The sequence below is a fragment of the Acomys minous genome, assembly GCF_964271855.1.
Source record: "Acomys minous genome assembly, chromosome: 1".
Taxonomy (NCBI): Eukaryota; Metazoa; Chordata; class Mammalia; order Rodentia; family Muridae; genus Acomys; species Acomys minous.
The window spans coordinates 95,693,081-95,715,769 of record NC_140483.1 but is presented as its reverse complement, the minus strand read 5'-3'; the positions used below and the strand labels follow the sequence as shown (position 1 = coordinate 95,715,769).

At 46.8% G+C, this 22,689-nt stretch overlaps 1 protein-coding gene across 1 annotated transcript in view; it reads right to left on the bottom strand.

The window, feature by feature from the left end:
• Nucleotides 1-22,689, bottom strand: part of DNAI1 (dynein axonemal intermediate chain 1) — a 71,855-nt gene that overhangs the window by 43,095 nt on the left and 6,071 nt on the right. The window lies entirely within an intron of this gene.

Here is a 22,689-nt window from a genome sequence, read left to right as displayed (position 1 = left end):
AGATGAACAAGGAGGCCCTGTGTCTGCGGCAGCCCTGGCTTAGCATCGCCACAGCTAAGCTGAGGAGAACTAATGCGGGAAACTTAGCACTGGGAATTTTACTTATTAACTAGTTCAGCAAATATTTTAAAAGTATATGCTAAGACCTGAGGATGTAGCTTTGTTGGTAGAGTTCTGAAGGCTATACATGAAACCCTCGACTCACCTCCTAATACCACATAAAACCAGGACTGGTGGGCCAGCAAGATGCTCGTTCATAAGCCTGGTGACCTGAGTTTGAGCCCTGAAACTCACACGGTAGAAGGAGAGAAGAGTGTACACAAATTGTCCTCTGACCTCCATATAAGTGAGCATGCACGCCCACACACACACTCACTTGCAAAGAGTATAGTAGCACCCTTGATCCCAGCACTCAGGACAGAGAAAAACAGATATTTGTAAGTTCGAGGCCAGCCTGGTATACATAGTGAGTTCCAGGACAGCCAGGGTTATGCAGTGAGACTGTCAAAAAAAAAAAATCAAACAAATCAATAAATGCAAAACAAACAGGCATGGTGGCATACGTCTATACTCTTAGTACTGAACTAGGCAATATGGGGACTTCAAAGGCATCTTACATTTATAAACACTTGTTTGGGGTAAATATAAACTCCTATCAGCAGATGTTCATTTGGATTTTTTTTTTTTTTTGAGACAAGGCTTCTCTGTGTAGCTCTGGCTGTCTTGGAACTTGCTCTGTAAACCAGGCTGGCCTCGAACTTGCAGAGATCCACCTGTCTCTGCCTCCCAAGAGCTGGTATCACAGGCATGTGCCACCACCACCTGGCCTGAGGAGATGTTTGGTTGGTTGGAATATTACTATATGCCCATCACCTAGAATGCTCAGCCACAGAAGGCATTGGATGACTTACAAAATAGACTAGGGAATTCCATCAGCCTCCTTGGTGGGGCTAGCCTTCGGAAAAGCGTTTCCTCTCTGGGCTTCAGGCTTCTCCTCGGTGAGAGGTACAGAATGGAACATGACAATCTCCAGTTCTGTTGTTAAACCATCCTGGTCAGGGGCTGGAGTGGGGGATGCAGAGATGGCTCAGTGGGCGAGAGCAGAGAGGACCAGGGTTTGACTGCCAGCACCCACAGTGGAGACTTACAACCATGTGGAACTCTAGTTCCAGGGGATCCAACACCCCTTCTGATGTCTGAGGGCACCAGGCACACTCAAGATACCCACACGCAAGTAAACGTTCTAAAAATTAAATGTCACGTTGCCAAAAGCGTGCAGGCCTGGCCGCGGGGTGGGCACTAGAAAGCAACAGAACCTTTAACGGGTCCTGGTGGGAAGGCCTTGGGATCCTGGGGACACACCTTTGGAAGGCTTTAAGGCAGTGCTGTAGCCTGTAACTTGGTAGTTCTCAGAGTGTTTGTAAAAGGACGACGCCTGGCACCTCCTTCTCCCCTTGTTCTGGATCAAGATGTTACCCTTCCTCCTGAGCAAGCTCTGCCATGTGGTCCTCACCTCAGTAGATAAGACAAAGGAGCAAAGCTGAGTCTCTCCAGGACTGGGAGCTGGCCGGGGCCGTGGTGGCGCACACCTGTAGTAGCAGCACTCAGGAGGCAGAGGCAGACGGATCTCTGCAAGTTCGAGGCCAGCCTGGTCTACAGAGCAAGTATCAAGACAGCCAAGACTACACAGAGAAGCCTTGTCTCAGAACAAAACAAAACAAATGACACTCTTTTCCTCTGGTACTGCTCCCAGTATCCGTTACAGTAACAGAAGCGGTCTAGTATAAGAAATGTGCTCAATTCAACTTGGTAAACATTTATGGAGCATTTATTTATTTGTTGTGCTCTAACCTAAGTAGTGGGACAAAGACAACAACAACAAAAAAATGAGGTTACTTTGCAAGTTTACCTAGCATCCATGGAGGACAGGTGGTGTCAATGCCCGCTCACCCACTTAGCATAGGTTTTTTCGAAAGCTAGCTCTGTGCCTGGGGTACACAACAAAGATGTCTTTTGCTTGTTGGTTTTTTGAGACAGGGTTTCTCTGTGTAGCCTTGGCTGTCCTGGACTCACTTTGTAGACCAGGCTGGCCGTGAACTCACAAGAGATCTGCCTGCCTCTGCCTCCCAAGTGCTGGGATTAAAGGCGTGCACTATCACGCCCAGCTAAGATGTCATTTTTTGTTGTCGTTGTGATCATTTATCAGTTTAGTGTCAACAGAACAAGTTGTCTTGGTGATGTTTTAATATCTATTTTTATTTCTCTGTATATACATGTCTGCATGCCTGTATGTACGTGTGTGTATGCACCTGTGGAAGTCAGAAGAGAGCATAAGACAGCCTGAGCTGGAGTTAACAGCAAGTCACCCATGTGGGTGATGGAACCAAATTCACATCTTCTGGAGCAGTGACAGGGACTCTCAACCACAAAGCCATCTCTCCAGCCTGAGTTTTGTTTTGTTTTAAGGAGAAAACATCAGGTAAGAAAAGAGAGCTGGCCGTGGTGGCGCACACCTTTGATCCCAGCACTCGGGAGGCAGAGGCAGGCGGATAGCTGTGAGTTCGAGGCCAGCCTGGTCTAGAAAGTGAGTCCAGGACAGCCAAGGCTACACAGAGAAACCCTGTCTCAAAAAACCAACAAAACAAAACAAAACAAAAAACAAAAACAAACAAACAAACAAAAAACAAAGAGAGAGAGAGGGAGAAGATAAAGAAAAGAATAATGACACAGACAGTAAAATGTTCCATTAAACAAAAAGCTAACATTTGAATGAGGAGGGTAGAGCAGACCAGCTGTCACGGCTCTTACAGGACAGGGTCCTTGGGAAAGGCTTGAATAGTGAGGAGGAGGGAAGGGGTTGTAGGAGAAGAAGGGAAAAAAATCTCAGGCAGAGTGGGACTCTGGCTGGGAGGGCAGGAGCCAGGATTCAGATTTCAGCTAGATTGCCAAGGTTTCCAGTGATGGGAACTCTTCTCTGAGGCTAGATCCTGTGAACCTTCCTTTGAAGAGCCTCTGATCTCTAAGGTAACTGGATGAAAGCATCACAGCATCCAACAGCTTTCTGGACCACAAGAGAGCACTGAAGGGCCAGTGCCAACCCAAGCCACCAGCCGTAAGTAGAAAGGAGACCCAGTTACCACTGCCCTGTGCATGTGTCAGTCACAACTGCCCTGTAAGTGTCTGTAAAACATTTATCTGGCAATGAAAGAACTGACAAGGCACTTTGAGTGTGATTGTTTTTGGCAGTTGGAAATATTTCAATTAACACACTATAAAAGCCACACTATAATAAATGCAAAACAGGCCAATGAAATCAGCTACCACCCTGACTTTCCGACCATGGCAAAGGAGATTGAATGTCAAGCTGCCACTCTGGGCTCTTGGTCTTCCAGAAGGAGACGCCTGAGATAGACAAGCCTGAATTCCTGAAAGGCTTTTGATGGCTGCTCCCAGAAGCCATCAAACCACAGAAGAAGAAAGCCCCCGCTCCTTCCCTGGGCCCTCAGCGCTGCATCTGTGTGGCCCCATGCCGCCACTCCAGCCTCTCCTACACAGGACTTGGAGACGCTCTCTCAAGGCTTCATCCAGTCCGAGCCCGGCCTGGGCGTTCCCTCCCCTCCACATTGCTTTCACTGTTTCTTCTGCCAGGATCCTCAGCCCCTCTGCCCTACCTGCTCTGACAGCTCACCTGGCCTCTGCTCCCTCCAACTCCTCCGAACGATCCGTCTCCCTCCCTCGCTCTGAGCAGGCTCCCTTCTACTTTTGATTAGCACACAAGCACCGTCTGTTGTAGGATTAAGGCCTCTATTAGGCTTTAATTAGACTCTCTATTGTCTCTTTTGGTTTACAAAAGGGGACAGTAGTGTGAGGAGAATCACAATACTACAGTACATATGGGAGGTGGCTTAGAAAGTCCAGCACGAGAGGCTTGCCATTTTTACTCTGTTGATCAAAGAAGGCTGTCTTCTCTTGGGCGGGCTACTCTAAGTGGTCAACTAAAGCTATCTGCAGAGCGAGACAGGAGAAGTCTACTCAGCACACTATGGCAAGCAACATGGCTCTGGTCCTTATGAGAAGTTAGGTGTCCCAGCCTTGTGCCTTAACAGTTGAACACCCTCCTATTCTTACTGCCTAACTACATTTGGCTGCCCTGTTTCCAGCTTCTCTCCTCTATGATTTTATCATTACCACCATTTTCAGCTGGTGGGCACTTGCTTTGAGATAGCCATTCACAAAACGATCTGTGTATATTTAATATTTATAGTCACCCTCTGGGGTCATCATCCCTGCTTTACAGATGAGGAAATGAAGATTTAGAGAGCTAGAGCAACTGATCCCAATTTAGCACAATTTGAGATCGTACTTTAATCACTATAGTCTTCCGGAAATGTAAATCTGATCATGGTGCTGTCTTGATTTAAAGTCTCCAAGAACTCCTCACTGTTCAGGAGAGAAAACCCAAGCCTCCTTCATGCCCGCATTCCTCTCTTTCTCATAGTCAGACTGAGTCATTAGAGGACTTTCCAAGTGTAAGTAGACAGAGCCATGTAAGCAGGGATTCTGGGCCTGTGTGTCTCATGGTCAGACATACTGAACTTTTGTGTCTGTTGGTAAGGTGTGTCCCCTGCAGCCTTCCTCGCTAGGTGACAGTGGCTTACCTATGAGAGGCTGCCCACATAAAATGACTTCTTTCCTGGAGGAGTGGCAGGTGGTAGGTCCAGCTGTGAAGGTGGGCAAATGAAGGCCTTGAGACAGGCCAAAAGGCAGGTAGGTCAAGGAGAGCAGGCCTGCACCTAAAAACAAAAGGAGCAGCAGCCTGGCTCCAGGTGAAGCTAAGAAACCCTGCAAATAATAAGGCGTTCCTCGAGCTAAGACAGCAGTGAGCCTTGGTTCCATTCCTACATAAACATCTTTTGTCCTCAAAGACCACAATGAAGTGTTGTCTTGGAATCTGTCATACATTTAATAATTAACTTCAGCAAAAAGAAAAAAATCTCTGTCTTTCTCCATGCTCTGTGTCCATTTCCTGAGTCACCTGACTCTTCTGTTCTGTGCCAAGCACCCTTCTCCCTGACCTTGACACCACCAGCCAGTCATGAAGTCTGGCCACAGTCAGCGCTCCCCTGTCAGGCCAGCCCCCTCCTCAAGATGCTGCCTTTCAAGAACAAAATACAAACAACAAGCAACCAAAAAAAAACTGGGGTGTGGTGGGCACACACCTTTAATCCCAGCACTCAGGGAGGCAGAGGCAGGTGAATCTCTGTGAGTTCGAGGCCAGCCTCATCTACATAGTGAGTCTAGGACAGCCAGAGCTACACAGAGAAACCCTGTCTCAAAAACAAAACAAAAGACGCTGCCTTTCAGTGGGCATGGTGGTGCACATCTTTAATCCTAACAGTTGTGAGGCAGAGGGGCAGAGGCAGGCACATCTCTGTGAGTTCAAGGCCATCTTGATCTACACAGTGTGTTCCAGGCCAGTCAGGGCTTGTTAGAGAGACCCTGTCTGAAAACAAACAACAACAAAGATGCTACCTCTTTGCACAGCCCCCTCTTTCCTCAGGCATGGTACTGAATCACCCACATGGCTCAGCACACTTTGGCATGATCTTTACGTTAAGGTCATTCCCAGAGGGCCTGAGTTCAATTCCTAGCATCCACATTAGGCAGCTTGTAACTGCCTGTGACTCCAGACCCAGGGGTATCCAACGCTTCTGGCCTCTGTGGGCACCTACGTTCACATGCAAGCACACATATGACAATAAATAACATCTTTTAAAAAAAAAATATATATATATATATCTTGGTTTCACCTAGCTTCCAGTACTGTCTCCATTTATAATCAGCCTTCAGTGTAGCCCCGGGTGTCCTAGGTTCTCAAGGAAGCCAGAGGGCAGAGAACAGTTACCAGAGCAGTGGACAGGAGCTGAGGGAGAAGAAGACAGCTGACGAGCCTGTTACAGCAGGTGAAGAACCAAAAGATCTGTTCACTTGGCACAGTGAAAAACAAACAAACAAACAAACAAAAAACAAACCCGGGAGGAGTGGGGAAGAGGGGGTGGAAACCAGCTGAGCACATCAGCAGCCCTGGCTGCAGGCTAGTGAGCGTTCCCTCAGGCCAGCGCTCTGCAGAGGCACCAGGCAGCCATGATACTTGCTCCTTACCAGGCTCCCTACAAAGCAGATAAAATGGCTCTCATTTTAAAGACAAGGCTCTTGAGAACAGTTCACTTACATGGTGCTCACAATGCAAGAGCACACTGAACACAAGCTTCCTGGTCATTGCGCGTGATTATAATCACCACCTACTGCGCATTTACCAGCACTTAGAATTAATTTGTTTTCTGGCTGTTTTGATACAGTAGAAGTAGCCTAGGTGTCTGAGCATAATTTAGGGTAAGAAAGTTAATTAAATTGTTTTGTTTTGTTTTTTGTTTTGAGACTAGGTTTCTCTGCGTAGCCCTGGTTATCCTGAAACTCACACTGTAGACAAGAAATCCACCCGTCTCTGCTCGCCAAGTGCTGGGATTAAACACATGTGTCACCACTGCCCACCCAGCAACTTAAAAAGCCTTAAATCTTCAGGAGTGAAAGGTAATTAGTTAAAAAAAAATGTTAAATAAATAAATAAATGTTTTTAAAAAATGGAATAGAAGTACATGGCTTTAATTTTAGGACCTAGGAGGCAGAGGCAGCCAGATCTCTGAGAGTTCAAGGCCAGCCTGGTCTATATAGTGAGTTTCAGGCTAGCCGGGACTATACAGTAAAACCCTGACTTAAAAAAAAAAAAGTAAGGCATTCCTTATCATTTTTCAAGTAAGGGTGCAATTAGATGGAGGCACGGACGAGTGTGTGGGCTTTGTGGTGCAGGTGCAGGCTAACTCCATGATTCTAGGACAAACATTTGTCTTCTCCAAACCTCGAAGTCTGTCTAACACTTTCCTCAGAGCAACCCCATCCCCCCCCCCGCCCCCCCACCCCCAGGCAATCAGTGACTGTGAGGACTCAGTGAGCAGATGTGCAGAAAGTGTAGTGCGGTGCTGGCAGCATTACCCTCCTCCGTGTGGCCCTGCTCTGCCCTGAGCCGTGCAGGGTCTTATGGGCCGCTCCCTGCTAGGAAGGACCTGGGAGCAGCTAGTCCTCAGCAGTTCCCAAGTCACTGAAGAACTCAATGCTGCAACACAATTGCTCTTGGAAAGAGGGGCTCTCCGAAGTGTGCAAGCCCACAGACACTGTTGTCTCTTTCCTGGGGCCCAAGAGACAGTGTTTACCATTTCAGTCATCCTTGGTCCTTATTTTAAAACTCACTAACAGGTTTCCATTAAGCTAAATTGAAACTAAATACCTCACCAGCTTGCAGCTTCGGTTTCTAAAAAAGTAGACGCTCTCAGTCCCAAAGGAACGGCAATTCACCAGCACATCTTCATCCAGCTACAAGGAGTGCATTTCAAATCCCTGAGCTGAGTGCACACAGAAGGCGCACAGTCAGGGTTTAATGAGAAGCCTTGAGTTTTGGAACAGCGGTGTGCTGGCTAACGAGCACTCTCACGCACTGTTCTGAGAGAATGAATTGATGCAAGTGTTCCGAGGGCAATTTGGTATTGCATCCTGAAATTTAAAATGCATATACCCCAGGGCTGCAAAGATGACTCAGTGCTTAAGAGCACTGGCTACTGTTCCAGAGAACTGCAGTTTAATTCCCAGCACCCACATGGCCGCTCACATCCGTCTGTAACTGCATTTCAAGGGCTCCTACCCCCCTCTTCTGGCCTCCACAGGCACCAGGTGTGCAAGAGTTGTGGAAACATACACTCCACAAAACATCCATACACATACAGTTCAATGTAAAATGTTTAGAACTCACACACCCCTCAGTTCGGTAGCCCTCCCTGCGTCTTCCTCATAGAAACTTCACACATACACATCTTATGCCTCCTGATTCTTGAAATCCTCATACTTTGTGAGTCAAATGTATTTGCAGCATTATCATAATACTGTTAAATATTCAAGAAGCACCTAGTAAGGAAGCGAGTCGGGGCTGCGGCTATAGTTCAGCCTATAAGGTGCTTGCTGGGCGAGAATGTGGGTCTAAATTCAATCCCCAGAACGTACATAAAAAACAAGGCATGGTGGTGAGTGTTTGTGATCTTTTACTAGGGAGGTAGAGGCAGCAGGATTCCCTGAGAGCCCCTGCCTGGCCCGCAGAGCATGCGCAGGTGACAGCAGGTTCCGGAACTGCTGAGCCTATGAAGGAGGGAGGTATGTAGGGTTGAGCGGAAGAGCAGCCCCAGGCCAGGGTGGCCTGGCTTATGGCCTCTCAAGAGCGGGTCCCACAGGTCTGAGACCACCATCTCCTCAGAGTCTGGGCTTCCTCACAGCTCAGTGTCCCAAACAGGAGCTGTAAGGCAGAAGTGGCCCAGGAGGTCAGTCTCCTCTTAGGCCAGGTCCAGTGAGGGCCAAGGTTTGGTGACTCCTCACAGCCCAAGTTCTCATTGGGCAAAATGCCTTCTGTGAAAATCCAAAATGGCAGGATGCAGGATGGAGTACCAGCTCTGCAGAGGCTGACAAAAAAGATGAAACGTTTGAGGCCGGGACATCTTTCTAAGACTCTCTAGAAAATACAACAAAAGAGGGTGACAGTTGTTTTTGAGAGGGAGTTTGGTTTTCTGATTTCCAATACAGCGTCCTTGACTGAGAGAACAAGCAATGGTGTTGGTTCTAGAAGATTCTAGAAGCTACCAAGCTTTCTAGTCTAATGTTCACCATAGGAAAGTCAAAGTTACTGAGCCCAAAGGGCTTTTCTTTTGAATTTTAAGACAGTCTTTTGGGGCTAGAGTGATGGATCAGTGGTTCAGACCACTGTCTGCTTTTCCAAAGCACCCAGGGTCAATTCCCAGCACCCACATGGCAGCTCACAACTTCTGTAGCTCAAGTTCCATGGGATCTGACACCCTCACACAGGCATACTTGCAGGACAAACACCAATGCACATTAAATAAAAATAACTATTTTTTTAAAAAGATGGTCTCTCATCACCCATATGGGCTCCAGTTCACTGTGTAGTATAAGATACCTACTCCTTGCAGGGATTACAGGCATTTGCCACCAGTTACACACACACACACACACACACACACACACACACACACACAAAGAAAAAGAAAAAGAAAAAGAAAAAAGAAAGAAAAAGAAGCCTAGCACAATGGCCCACGCCTGTAATCCTGTCACTCAGGAGGCAAAGGCAGGCAGATTTCTGTTTCCAAGACCAGCCTGGTCTACAAAGAGAGTTCCAGGATGACCAGGGATACATGGAGATACTTATTTCAAAAACACAAAAATAAAAACAAACCAAACAAAATGAAGCAGAAGGCTACCTCGAGGAACAACAGCCAAAGTTGACCGCTAGCTTCTACCTGCATGCACACACACACGAATGCATACCTACAAAGCATGCACACAGCAAGTACAGCAATTCAACAGAATACTGTGCATGTTAGGAAAGAGTGACTGTCACGCAGCATGCTGACGATAGCTCACAAAAGTTATATGTACTTTTACCACATGTATATGAGTGTTCTGGCCCCATGTGCATATGTGCACTGTGTGTGTCTTTGTTTGTGGAGGCAGAAAACGGTGTTGGACTCCCTAGAACTGGAGTTATGGATGGTTGTAAGCTGTCACGTGGGTGGGGGGAACTGAACCCAGGTCCTTTGCAAGAGCAGCAGGTGTTCTCAACCGCAGAGGCATCTCCCCAGCTTCAACAATGCACTGCATTAATATATATATATATGTGTGTGTGTGTGTGTGTGTGTGTGTGTGTGTGTGTGTGTGTGTGTGATGATGATGATGGGGGAAGATGTGCCTTCTCATATCTGACTACTGTTCTTGAAATTTGTTAAAAGAGCAAGTTTTAACTATTAGTATACATATTAAAGGTTAACTGTGAGGTAATGTACACTAGTCAGTTTAACTTAATTTTTCTAAATGTGTGCATACTTCAAAATATGTTGTACGTGGTCAGGCATGGTGGCGCACGCCTTTAATCCCAGCCTTGAGAAGGCAGAGGCAGGGTGCGAGTTCAAGGCCAGCCTGGTCTACAAAGAGAGTCCAGGACAGCCAAGGCTATACAGAGGAACCCTGTCTCAAAAAACCAAAATAAATAAATAAAATATGCATTATACATATAACTTATTAATAAGCAGATTATTGAAAAATAAAAGATGTACATATTTATGCATTTTGGGAAATTCTCTAAAGTATATTATTCAAAAAAGAATGTATAGAGGGGCTGGGGAGATGGCTCAGCAGTTATAAGTACTGGTTGCTCTTTGCTTTCTTTTTTAAAGAGAGGGTTTCTCTGGGTAGCCTTGGCTTGCCTCAAAATCACAGATTCACCTGCCTTTGCCTCCCCAGTGCTGGAATTAAAGGTGTACACCACCACCGTCCAGCCCACATATACAGATAGATGATAGATAGATGGATAGATAGATGGATGGAGAGAGAGATACAGAGATATAATGTGTGTGTTTTCTAACTTGTTTGTTTTGTTTTCTGTGTAATAGCACTGGCTGTCCTGGAACTCGCTCTGTAGAGCAGGCTGACCTGGAACTCAGAGATCCACTTACCTCCACCTCCTGAGTGCTGGGATTAAAGGCGTGCACCACCACACCTGGCCCTAGGAGCATAGCTGCTCTTACAGAAGAGCCAGGTTCAATTCCCAGTTTCCACATGAAGCCTCACAACTGTTGACTCTATCTGCAGGTGTCCAGAAGCCTCTTCGGGGCTCCATGGCACCAGACACATTCATGACTTATATGCAGGCAAAACATCCATACACATAAACAATAAAATAGTTTTTATTAAAAATGGGTGTAGACTAGGAAACTAGATTGGAGGCTAAGGGGAAGAAACACTATTGGAAAAACGGAGCCTTGAAAGGTCAAAGGTCATGTGTGGCATGAAGTAGGCCAGGGCCCTTGAAAGGTCATGTGTGGCATGAGAGTAGACCAGAGGTGGGGAAGGGGGGGAAGGGGGGAAGGGGGGAGGTAAAGGCAGAAGGGAGGGAGGGGAAAGGGGGAAGAAGGCTGTGGAGAGAAACAACAGAGACACATTTTGTTTGAAAAATGCTATAATGAAACCTAATTATTTGTAAGCTAATACTTATATAAAAATAAAATAAAACTATAATTCTTCGGTTGGTTTTGCGGGTTTTTTTGTTTTGTTTTTTGTTTTTTCCTGAGACAGGGTTTCTCTGGAAACTATAATTCTTAAGCAAACAAAAAGCATGTTACAGTGGCTAAGTGTGAAGCTTAGCTTGGTCCTAAGCATAGGAAATAAAAAGAGAATAGGTAAGGAAGAAAATAAAGAAAAACAGTTACAGGACTAAGGTCTATCTTTTTACTTCAAGAATTTGTGTCTGTGGCTCCAAGGGTAAAGGCACCTGCCACCAGAACCCAGAGGATGAGAGAGACAAAGGCCCAGGCCTGCACTGTCCAGAAACCCATATGGGCAAAAGCCAATTATATGAGCCTCTTCCCAGATAAGGATGCAGGAGACGAAGCAGGGTATAGTTTAAAAGATCAGAACTCAGGGGCTGCGTGATGGCACAGGAGACAGACATTTGAGGACAAGCCTAAGGACGCTGGGATCTCTGTAGTGGGAGGAGAGAGCTGCTTCCCCAAGATGTCATCTGACTTTCTCATGGACGCGCACGCGCACTCACTCATGCCCAATAAATAAAAAACAAATGAATGAATGAAGAAAAGAAGTGGATGAAAAGAAGACAAAGCTGCAGAGCAAGCCATGCTGGCTTCCTGGCTCTGCCACAAGCTGGGTGTGTGGTCACCGAGCAAGGTGCTTTCCAGTCCTCACTCTTGAAGGAGAGACCGTTAGTGCCCTCCTCAGAGAACTGACATGACAGCAAGACAGTTCACGAAGAATGCTCGATCCGAGCCCAGCACCAGGAAGCCCTCAGCTGCCAGTGGTGACATAGGTTTTACAGCTGCTATATTCTCACACCACAGTCTGCTGTGCACGGCAGCAGGCTCTCTCACACACCACAGTCTGCTGTGCACGGCAGCAGGCTCTCTCTCACACACCACAGTCTGCTGTGCACGGCAGCAGGCTCTCTCTCACACTACAGTCTGCTGTGCACGGCAGCAGGCTCTCACACCACAGTCTGCTGTGCACGGCAGCAGGCTCTCACACCACAGTCTGCTGTGCACGGCAGCAGGCTCTCACACACCACAGTCTGCTATGAACGGCAGCAGGCTCTGTCACACCACAGTCTGCTGTGCACGGCAGCAGGCTCTCACACACCACAGTCTGCTGTGCACGGCAGCAGGCTCTCTCTCACACCACAGTCTGCTGTGCACGGCAGCAGGCTCTCTCACACTACAGTCTGCTGTGCACGGCAGCAGGCTCTCACACACCACAGTCTGCTGTGCACGGCAGCAGGCTCTCACACACCACAGTCTGCTGTGCACGGCAGCAGGCTCTCACACACCACAGTCTGCTGTGCACGGCAGCAGGCTCTCTCTCACACCACAGTCTGCTGTGCACGGCAGCAGGCTCTCTCACACTACAGTCTGCTGTGCACGGCAGCAGGCTCTCACACACCACAGTCTGCTGTGCACGGCAGCAGGCTCTCACACACCACAGTCTGCTGTGCACGGCAGCAGGCTCTCACACACCACAGTCTGCTGTGCACGGCAGCAGGCTCTCACACACCACAGTCTGCTGTGCACGGCAGCAGGCTCTCTCTCACCACAGTCTGCTGTGCACGGCAGCAGGCTCTCACACACCACAGTCTGCTGTGCACGGCAGCAGGCTCTCTCACACCACAGTCTGCTGTGCACGGCAGCAGGCTCTCTCACACCACAGTCTGCTGTGCACGGCAGCAGGCTCTCTCTCACACACCACAGTCTGCTGTGCACGGCAGCAGGCTCTCTCACACCACAGTCTGCTGTGCACGGCAGCAGGCTCTCTCTCACACACCACAGTCTGCTGTGCACGGCAGCAGGCTCTCTCACACACCACAGTCTGCTGTGCACGGCAGCAGGCTCTCTCACACCACAGTCTGCTGTGCACGGCAGCAGGCTCTCTCACACCACAGTCTGCTGTGCACGGTAGCAGGCTCTCTCACACACCACAGTCTGCTGTGCACGGCAGCAGGCTCTCTCACACCACAGTCTGCTATGCACGGCAGCAGGCTCTCACACACCACAGTCTGCTGTGCACGGCAGCAGGCTCTCTCACACCACAGTCTGCTGTGCACGGCAGCAGGCTCTCACACACCACAGTCTGCTGTGCACGGCAGCAGGCTCTCTCTCACACCACAGTCTGCTGTGCACGGCAGCAGGCTCTCTCACACCACAGTCTGCTGTGCACGGGAGCAGGCTCTCACACACCACAGTCTGCTGTGCGCGGCAGCAGGCTCTCTCTCACACCACAGTCTGCTGTGCACGGCAGCAGGCTCTCTCTCACACACCACAGTCTGCTGTGCACGGCAGCAGGCTCTCTCACACCACAGTCTGCTGTGCACGGGAGCAGGCTCTCACACACCACAGTCTGCTGTGCACGGCAGCAGGCTCTCACACACCACAGTCTGCTGTGCGCGGCAGCAGGCTCTCTCTCACACCACAGTCTGCTGTGCACGGCAGCAGGCTCTCTCTCACACACCACAGTCTGCTGTGCACGGCAGCAGGCTCTCACACACCACAGTCTGCTGTGCACGGCAGCAGGCTCTCACACCACAGTCTGCTGTGCACGGCAGCAGGCTCTCTCACACCACAGTCTGCTATGCACGGCAGCAGGCTCTCACACACCACAGTCTGCTGTGCACGGCAGCAGGCTCTCACACACTACAGTCTGCTGTGCACGGCAGCAGGCTCTGTCACACCACAGTCTGCTGTGCACGGCAGCAGGCTCTCTCACACCACAGTCTGCTGTGCACGGCAGCAGGCTCTCTCACACCACAGTCTGCTGTGCACGGCAGCAGGCTCTCACACACCACAGTCTGCTGTGCACGGCAGCAGGCTCTGTCACACCACAGTCTGCTGTGCACGGCAGCAGGCTCTCTCACACCACAGTCTGCTGTGCACGGCAGCAGGCTCTCTCACACCACAGTCTGCTGTGCACGGCAGCAGGCTCTCTCACACACCACAGTCTGCTGTGCACGGCAGCAGGCTCTCACACCACAGTCTGCTGTGCATGGCAGCAGGCTCTCTCTCACACTACAGTCTGCTGTGCACGGCAGCAGGCTCTCTCACACACCACAGTCTGCTGTGCACGGCAGCAGGCTCTCTCACACCACAGTCTGCTGTGCACGGCAGCAGGCTCTCTCACACCACAGTCTGCTGTGCACGGCAGCAGGCTCTCTCTGCAGGCCGATGATGAAGAGTGTGCAGTCCTGAGTCCAAGAAGCACTTGTCAAAAAGGAGCCTGTCATCTCAGGGTTTTCACAGCAAGAAAAACGATTTGTATCACATAGCATCTTTCAATCTGCCTCACATTTTTGAGTGAACATTTCCATTTGACCCTTATAACAATCTTTCGTGGATGGATGCTGTATTTGATTTTCCCCCCCACATCTAGAGATGCCACCATATGAATTTTCTCCTTTATTCTGTTAATGTCAAGAAGGACTTTGATTTTTTTCCTTAATGTTGAACTGACTTGAGTTCTTGAACATTCTTGAGACAAACCACACTTGGTCTAATATGTTATGCTTTTGATATATTGCTGGAACAGATTTAATAATATTTTGTCCATTTTTTTGCACTGATGTTTCAGAAGGATCCGTTTGTAACTTTGTTCTTGTGCAATAGTTTGGTTTTGCTATCAGCTTTATGCTACATCAATTTTCTGTTTTCTAAAGAACGCTGCAAGACTGCGGTTTTGTCATTTTGTTTAGTACTATTTTATTTGAGACAAGCTCTCTCCTCATCGAGCATGCTGGGCCTGACCTTGCGTTCTCCCTCTTCGGCTTTCTGGGGAGCTGGGGCTGTACTTCATGCCAGCAAGCCTGGAAAGTCTGAAGTCCTTTGTTCCTAGTCATTTACACTTAACGTTTCTTTGGAGGGGGTTTATTTGTTTATTTTCTGTTTTTCAAGACAGGGTTTCTCTGTGTAGCCTTGGCTGTCCTGGACTCACTTTGTAGACCAGGAAGGCTTCAAATTCACAGCGATCCACCTGCCTCTGTCTCTGGAGTGTTGGGATTATAGGCGTGCACCACCACTACCCGGCTTTTGGGGGAGGTTTTAAATCATGAATTCAGTTTCTTTAGTAGATAGGGGTATTGTCCATTTCCTCTCATGTCAGTTGAGGTGAACTGTATTTTTCAAGAAGTTTTTCCATTTCATGTATGTTAATGAATTTACTGCCTTAATTTATTAATAATATTCTCCGGCTATCCATTTAATACCTATAGGACCTAATACCAGCTACTCTATCTTTTGAAAATCTTGATAAGCCTGGATAGCTTTTTTTTTTTTAATCAACACTGTAGAGCCCAATCTCAATAGATGCGTCTACCAAACAACTGCAGCTCGGGCTCAGGGGACATTGTGGAAGAGAGGGCGGAAAGACAGCAAGCGTCAGGGATCAGGGAGTCTGCTGTGACACTGTGCCTCCAGTGACCTCAGCAACCTCACCAACGTGACAGCCTAACCGTGAGCTGGACAAGGACGACAAGAGACATTGGTGGAACAGGAAAGTGGGCAGTGGAAAGACCCCCAGGCTTCAGCTCTACCCAAAGAACTACAGGCACCAAGGAATGCTGGGAGTAGAAAAGCAGCCTTCCCAGGGAAGAAGATGGATTGGTTATCCAATACCAAGTCGTCAGCCCTGTGTGCTTATAGACAAGTAACATTACACAGACTAAGCGGGCTGTATTTAGGAATATATATGTATATACATATACTTTTATATACACATAACAACAATTAATGAAAAAGATCAAGGAGGGCTATGTGGGAGAGTTTAGAGGGAGGACAGGGAAGGGAGAGATGATGTAATTATATTTTAATGTCAAAAATAATGGAAGTGATAAAAAATCAATTTTATTACTCTTTTCAAAGAACCAACTTCTGACCCTACTAAACTTTTTTCTTTCCAAGTTTCTCAGAAACAGTAAAATAAATTGATTTATCAAAGAAACACAGGATGTCATGTAAATGCTGACTCAAGTACTTTAGGTTTGATTTGCATATTTTTTCTGTGTTCTTTAATATTTTTACATCTACTTATTTGCTTATTGTCATAGCACACACATGGCAATCAAAAGACAACTCACAGAAGCCACTGTGTGGGCTCCAGGGTCTGGACCTCGTTTCTCATACTGGACAAGTGCCTTGGCCCACTGAGCTGCCTCACTGGCCTCTTTCTTTCCTTAAAGATTAACCTTATGTTTATTTATGTGTACATGTGTGTTGGTGTGAGTGTCTGTGCACTTGTGTGTTGGTGTGAGTGTCTGTGCACATGTGTGTTGGTATGAATGTATGTGCACATGTGTGTTGGTGTGAATGTATGTGCACGTGTGTGTTGGTGTGAATGTATGTGCACGTGTGTGTTGGTGTGAATGTATGTGCACGTGTGTGTTGGTGTGAATATATGTGCACGTGTGTGTTGGTGTGAATGTATGTGCACGTGTGTGTTGGTGTGAATGTATGTGCACGTGTGTGTTGGTGTGAATGTATGTGCACATGTGTGTTGGTGTGAATGTATGTGCACATGTGTGTTGTGTGTTGCAATGTACATTTAATTCCCCTGGAGCTGGAGATATCGCAGCTGTGAGCCACTGTGCGGGGCGCTGACCTGGGTCGTCTGTGCACTGAGGCGCAGGCTGCAGCCCTCGACAGCCTCCTCTATGTGGGAGTTCAGAAGACTGACCATGAGCCTTTCTCGCTTCAGGAAAGCCCCAGTCCACAGCACCCCACAATTTTTATATATTTTTATACTTTCAGTTAAAGTATTTTCTAATTTCTCTTCTGGTTTTTGTTTTTGGTTCATGGGTTATTAAAAAGTCGGTTCTTTAATGTTTAGAAATTTTGAACACATTATTTAACTTGGTTTTGAACATACAGTTGAACTCTATTTTGCCTAAACTACGCTGAAATGTTTTGTCCTTTGTGGAGATAATAAATTTTGATAAAATTAAAATCTGTAGGAGCCTTAGAAACATATTAAGGCTTATTTTCAATCCCAGTGTACAGTTGATCCCTGGGAACACCCTGAAGTTCTTAAGTGTAATGATCTATAAATATTAATTGGGTCAAGGTGGTTGAAAGTACTGCTTAGACTTTTTCTTCTCTCTCTCTCTCTCTCTCTCTCTCTCTCTCTCTCTCTCTCTCTGTCTGTAAGAAAAGAGTGCTAAAAATCGTTGTCTCTGTATTTATTTCTCTATTTAGGTCTGTCAATTCTTAATTCATATATTTTGAGGTTCTATTAGTAGGTGCATACAATTTGTAGTGGGATTTTTTTTCTCTCTTTCTGGAATTACCTTTAATTATTAAGCAATGGGAGTTCTTCTTGAAACTTACTTTGTTTAATAAAGAAAGCTGCTTATACTTGCCACTTGCATTGCATGTTGTTGTTAGTAGTATTATTAATTATTGACAGGACCTTGTGTAACTCAGGCTGGTCTTGAATTGGCCACAAGACTGGGTTTGAACCACTGATCTTCCCGCTTCTACATCAGAAGAGCTAGGGTTATGGGTGTATACCATGCCTGGGTTACACAGCAATTTCCCCCATCTTTGGTATTCTCATTATGTCTCTACATTTAAACCCTATCTCATGTAGGCAAAACATGGCTTGGGATTGAGCTCTTTCCCCTAGCCTGATCAACTCTACCTCTTGGGTCACGGTATTGATTGGCATGACTACCTTTACTACGTTCCTCGTGTGTGTGTGTGTGTGTGTGTGTGTGTGTGTGAGAGAGAGAGAGAGAGAGAGAGAGAGAGAGAGAGAGAGAGAGAGAGAGAGAGAGAGAGACTCTTTTTGATTTTGGCTTCTTTTGTTTTTTGGTTTGGTTTGGTTTTCTGAGACAGTGTCTCTCTGTGTAGCCCTTGGCTGTCTTGGACTTGCTCTATAGACCAGGCTGGCCTTGAACTCACAGAGATTCACTTGCCTCTGCCTCCTTGAATGCTATTTGTTTTGTTTTGTTTTTTTCACCATTTGATTTTTATTTATTCTTTAAATTTTGTATGTGTGTTAATTGAAAACTTTTTTAGTGTTCTGTTTCATTTTCTTGGTTGATTTTCTCATCTGTGCCCCTTTGCAGTCTGTGTATGTCTGTGTTTGTTGAAAGGTCTACAACACGCACTCTCTGCCGACAGTAACATACTAAACCAGGCGTGGTAGTACACTTCTGTAATCCCAGCACTTGGGAAATAGAGAACAAGGGATTAAGAGTTCAAGGCTGGCCTTGAGTGCATAACAAGTTTCTGGCGAGCCTTGCCTATATGAGACTGTTTCAAGAAAACACAAAAGAGCAGAGAAGAACATCAGACCCCTTTATACTTCACAGTGCAATAACTGTCTACTAAGAAAGAAATAGCACAGGACTTCACAATGCAATAATATTGGATTTCACTTTGTTTTGTAGACAGGGTCTCAAGGCATTAACCTTCAACCTACAAATGTAGGAGTGCATCACTGAGCCCACTTGCAATAACTTTACAACATTATAACTCCATTCATCACCACTACCTCCGCCCTGTTATCACATATTTAATTTCTACATATAGTATGGGCCCCACCTGACAATAATAGTAATAATAATAATTACCTTCCCATTAAATAGTCACATACCCCCTAAAAAAAGAGAGAAGAGAAGGATGGGGAAGCTAGTATTTTGCTTTTACCAACATGTTTCCTGTTACCAGTACATCTTGGTCTTGATGTATACTTATAATAAATCTTCTTAGCTTTGGTTTATTTGAAAATATATTTCATCCTTTTTTTGAGGGACACGTTTTATTATTTTTATTTATCACTGTGTGTGTGTGTGTGTGTGTGTGTGTGTGTGTGTGTGTGTGTGTGTAGAGGTCAGGTTCCACTATGGGCTCTGGGAACTGAACTCAGGCTGTCAGGTTTGCGTAGTGAGTGCTTTTACACTGGCCCTATTATTTTCTTCTTGAGAAGTGTTGGATATAGAATTCTGGGTTAATAGTAATTTCCTTCAGTGCTTTAAATATATAATTGCTTTGTGTCTGGACTCCATTTAGAAGTGATATATAATTTATATCACTGTTCCCTGTAAGCACTATGTCTTCCTCTCTCCCCACCCCCACATCTCAGATACTTTAATTTCTTTTTTCTTCTTCCTTCTTTCCTTCTTTCTTTTTTCCTCCTTGTACTAGGATTTGAACCAGATTTGTAAGAAACTACAAGATTGCTGAGAAAAACATGAGTAGTGGGACAGATTAGAAGCTGGTTCCTGGGATGTGGCAAAGGTGTGGACTAAGGCAAAAAGAAGAAGGCGAAAATGCAAATGCCGAGGAGGCAGCTGTTACTCGCCTCCCTCTGTGCCGGGGGCCCTGGCAGAGCAGGGTCGGGCTCCTTCAGGGCGGCCTGGGAACCAGCTCCCCTAGGACATGTTTCCAACTCAAGGTGAAACAAACTGGGAAACTGGTTGAGGGTTTAGGTGCCGCATCAGGAATAGCAAGCCAAGGCCACAGTGCCCGCCTCCCTCCCGGGACTAGAGGAGCAGTGCTCTCTCTGCACAGCACACAACTCCAAGATGCTCCTGCCTCCTGCTGAGTGCAGTTCCCAGGAAGCTGCTGAGCCAGGGCAGGGCGGAGTGAATGGCTTCATCCCGAGGGAACTGACTCTCTTGAGCTCACTCTCCTCGGGCTCATCATCCCATAAGTTTCCCATTGTTTAGGAAATCTGAATACTATTTCTTTACATTTTTTCATCCTCCTTTATTTTTCCTTCTGTTATTCCAACAACATACATATTCCAAATATACACATGACATATAGTCACAGATCAGCAACGCTTCTGTTTAAAAAAAAAATCTTGTTTCCTTCATGGATTGTTTCTGTTCATGTACCCAGAATGCACCGCTATAGGCCTAGCAAACTGGAAGGTGTGTATGCAGATGTTTCTCTACTTCCAACAGGGTTACATCAGATAAACCCACTGTAAATTAAAAGCATTGTAAGTCAAAATGCATTTAATACACCTGAGATACCAAATGCATTGCTTAGCAACACAGTCCACTGTGATAGCTCTCAGGCCATCCAATGAAAATCTCGTTTCTGATAGTGCGTTTTCCTTTTGTCTCTATGTTTTTGTTGAGATCTCCCATCTGTCCATCCATAAGACAGCGCTATCTTCCATTCTGTAAATATGCTTTCAAAGACTGCCTTAAAGCCGTTGCCCCCTCTCAGCAATACCCATGGCTTATCTCTAGCACTCTCCCCTCCCCTCCTTAGCATCCATCTCCTGCACCCCAAGCCCTCATCAAGCAACTGTCAGAAGGCAGAGAGCAAGGGCAAAAAGTGTGACTCAGCCTGGGTGTTTCCTTCCTACAGGAATCAATGTCCTGTACCGCTCCTGGCTCAGGGCCTTAAGAGGACTGTCTTAGCATTGTATCCACGAGTCAGGAATTAACTGCTTCGTGACAGCAAGAATGTAAGCCCTCACAGTAACATTATAGTATCTTAAAATTCGTTGCAGAAATGTGCCATTTTTAAAAAGTTCTACAGTAAAGGCTTTTGTAAAGGACTTACCCTTTGTAATGGAAATACCAGGCCTGAATGAAGGCAGTGAACTAGAAGAAACCTGCGCCCCTTCCTGCACAATTCATGAGAAAGAAGAGATTTACCAGAAACAACACAAAAGCTACTTTAGTGTAAACCAAGTCATATTTTACATTGAGAGAAACAACAACAACAACAAAAAAAAGCAAAAAGCAAACAAGAATGGCTCTTTCTAAGGGAGACGGCCCTGTTCCCCAATTTGGCTCTTGACAGAGCCTTAGAGTTCTGCTCATGCTAATAACACACTCTGTGGACTAAAGTCACGAAGCAAAGGTCAGTCAGTCCCCTTCCCTGAGAGTCTGAGCAGTGCTACCAAGAGAGCCAGCAGTAATTCCTAGGAGAAGCAGAGAAGCTGTGAGATACGCACGAAGCCCTCCACACAGACACTGCAGCCTCCCACCTGCCTTTTTTGAGCTAACTTGAGAGAGGCTCTGTTCTTTACAATCCAAAGAATTTACCTACAATAAAGGCAGCCTCTGACCTTGGATGCTCTGGCTTACGTTTTCTCAGCCTATGATGGGTGGAAGTGATAAGCATTGAGTACAGACAGTACTTGGAAGTTCGGTCCCTCCCTACGCTAGTGTGATGCGCGCACTTCCTTGAAATGCCAGGCAGCAGCAGAGAGACAAACTCCCTGTCAGCTAAGTGATTGTAAGGGTAAGTAGCTCATACTCTACAATGCACTGTGCTGCTAAACTGTAGTGCTTGGTAAGTGATATGCAGGAAATGCATTTGACTCACAATATTTTCAGTTGGCAGTGGGTTTATACGGTTGTAAACCTATTGAAAGAAAAGAACCCACCTGTACATATTCCTAAGAATTTACTAGGCCTATAATGGTAAGAGAAATGGCTTAGGCATTCTACGGAGAGGGATAAAGTCATTACAGCCGCGAGAAGCATAGACATAGATGTCTGTCTGTTCAAGGACCCACAGGTGACCTGGTCCACTTGCACCCAGGGCTGGACCTGAACATATGGTACATGGAAAGAACAAGAAGTGAGAAAACGGGTGTGAGGTGAGTAATAGGAGGAGGAGCCTAAGCTGAACACCACAGTCAGAATCCTTTCCTGAACACGGGATCGGACTGCGTTTACGAGGATAAAGGTGGCATGAACAACTTCTGCAGGCAGAAAGCAGTTAGTGTTCAAACTATCGCCTGCCACACATGCTTTCCCATCACCCAGTAGCCACTCATCTTTTGATTCACTCAGCCATTAGCCATCGGCCCAGTATTCAGGATGCAGGGCCTGGGATGTCAGCTAAAGAGCAAAGCTACACCGGCTCCCATCCCCAAGGGCTCTTAAGGCGGGGAGGCAAGAGAAATGAAGGGCATTCAAGTCCAGCGGAACCAAAGTGCGGGGACACTCAGGGAGGTGGAACTACAGTGTGACCCACAGCTACACACTCTCTGCTTCTCCCACAGCACCCTGTCAGAGCTCGACAACTGGGAAGATTGAGCACCCAGTACACGTTCCCAACCGGCAGAAACAATTTCACGTGGCTTGCACGCAGCTGGAGCCAAGGAGCCGCCATTACTCTTCGGCATCAGCTTGCAGGCTGCAAAGCCCAGAGATAAGCCCGAGAGCCCGCTGCTGTTATTATCCGAGTACCTGGCATGTCCCACATACTAGCAATGTGTTAGGCTCCGCAGCGAGTGGCGTGGGGGGTGGGACTGCGTTCCGGCTTCAAACGCTCACAGCTGTTTTGTAATCTGATAATTGCGCATGACAAACCTCAGACCATAACTCTGAAAATAGCATGACTGTAATCATAACAAAATGGAACAGCCATTGGCAAAATTTGTTTTCTAGTTATCACTTCCAGAAGGAGTTCCGTAACACTATTAGGGGAAGAGAAAGAGAAAATCCTCACAACTTCCTGCCACGAAACCTCAAATCATCATCGTCGGCATGCGTCC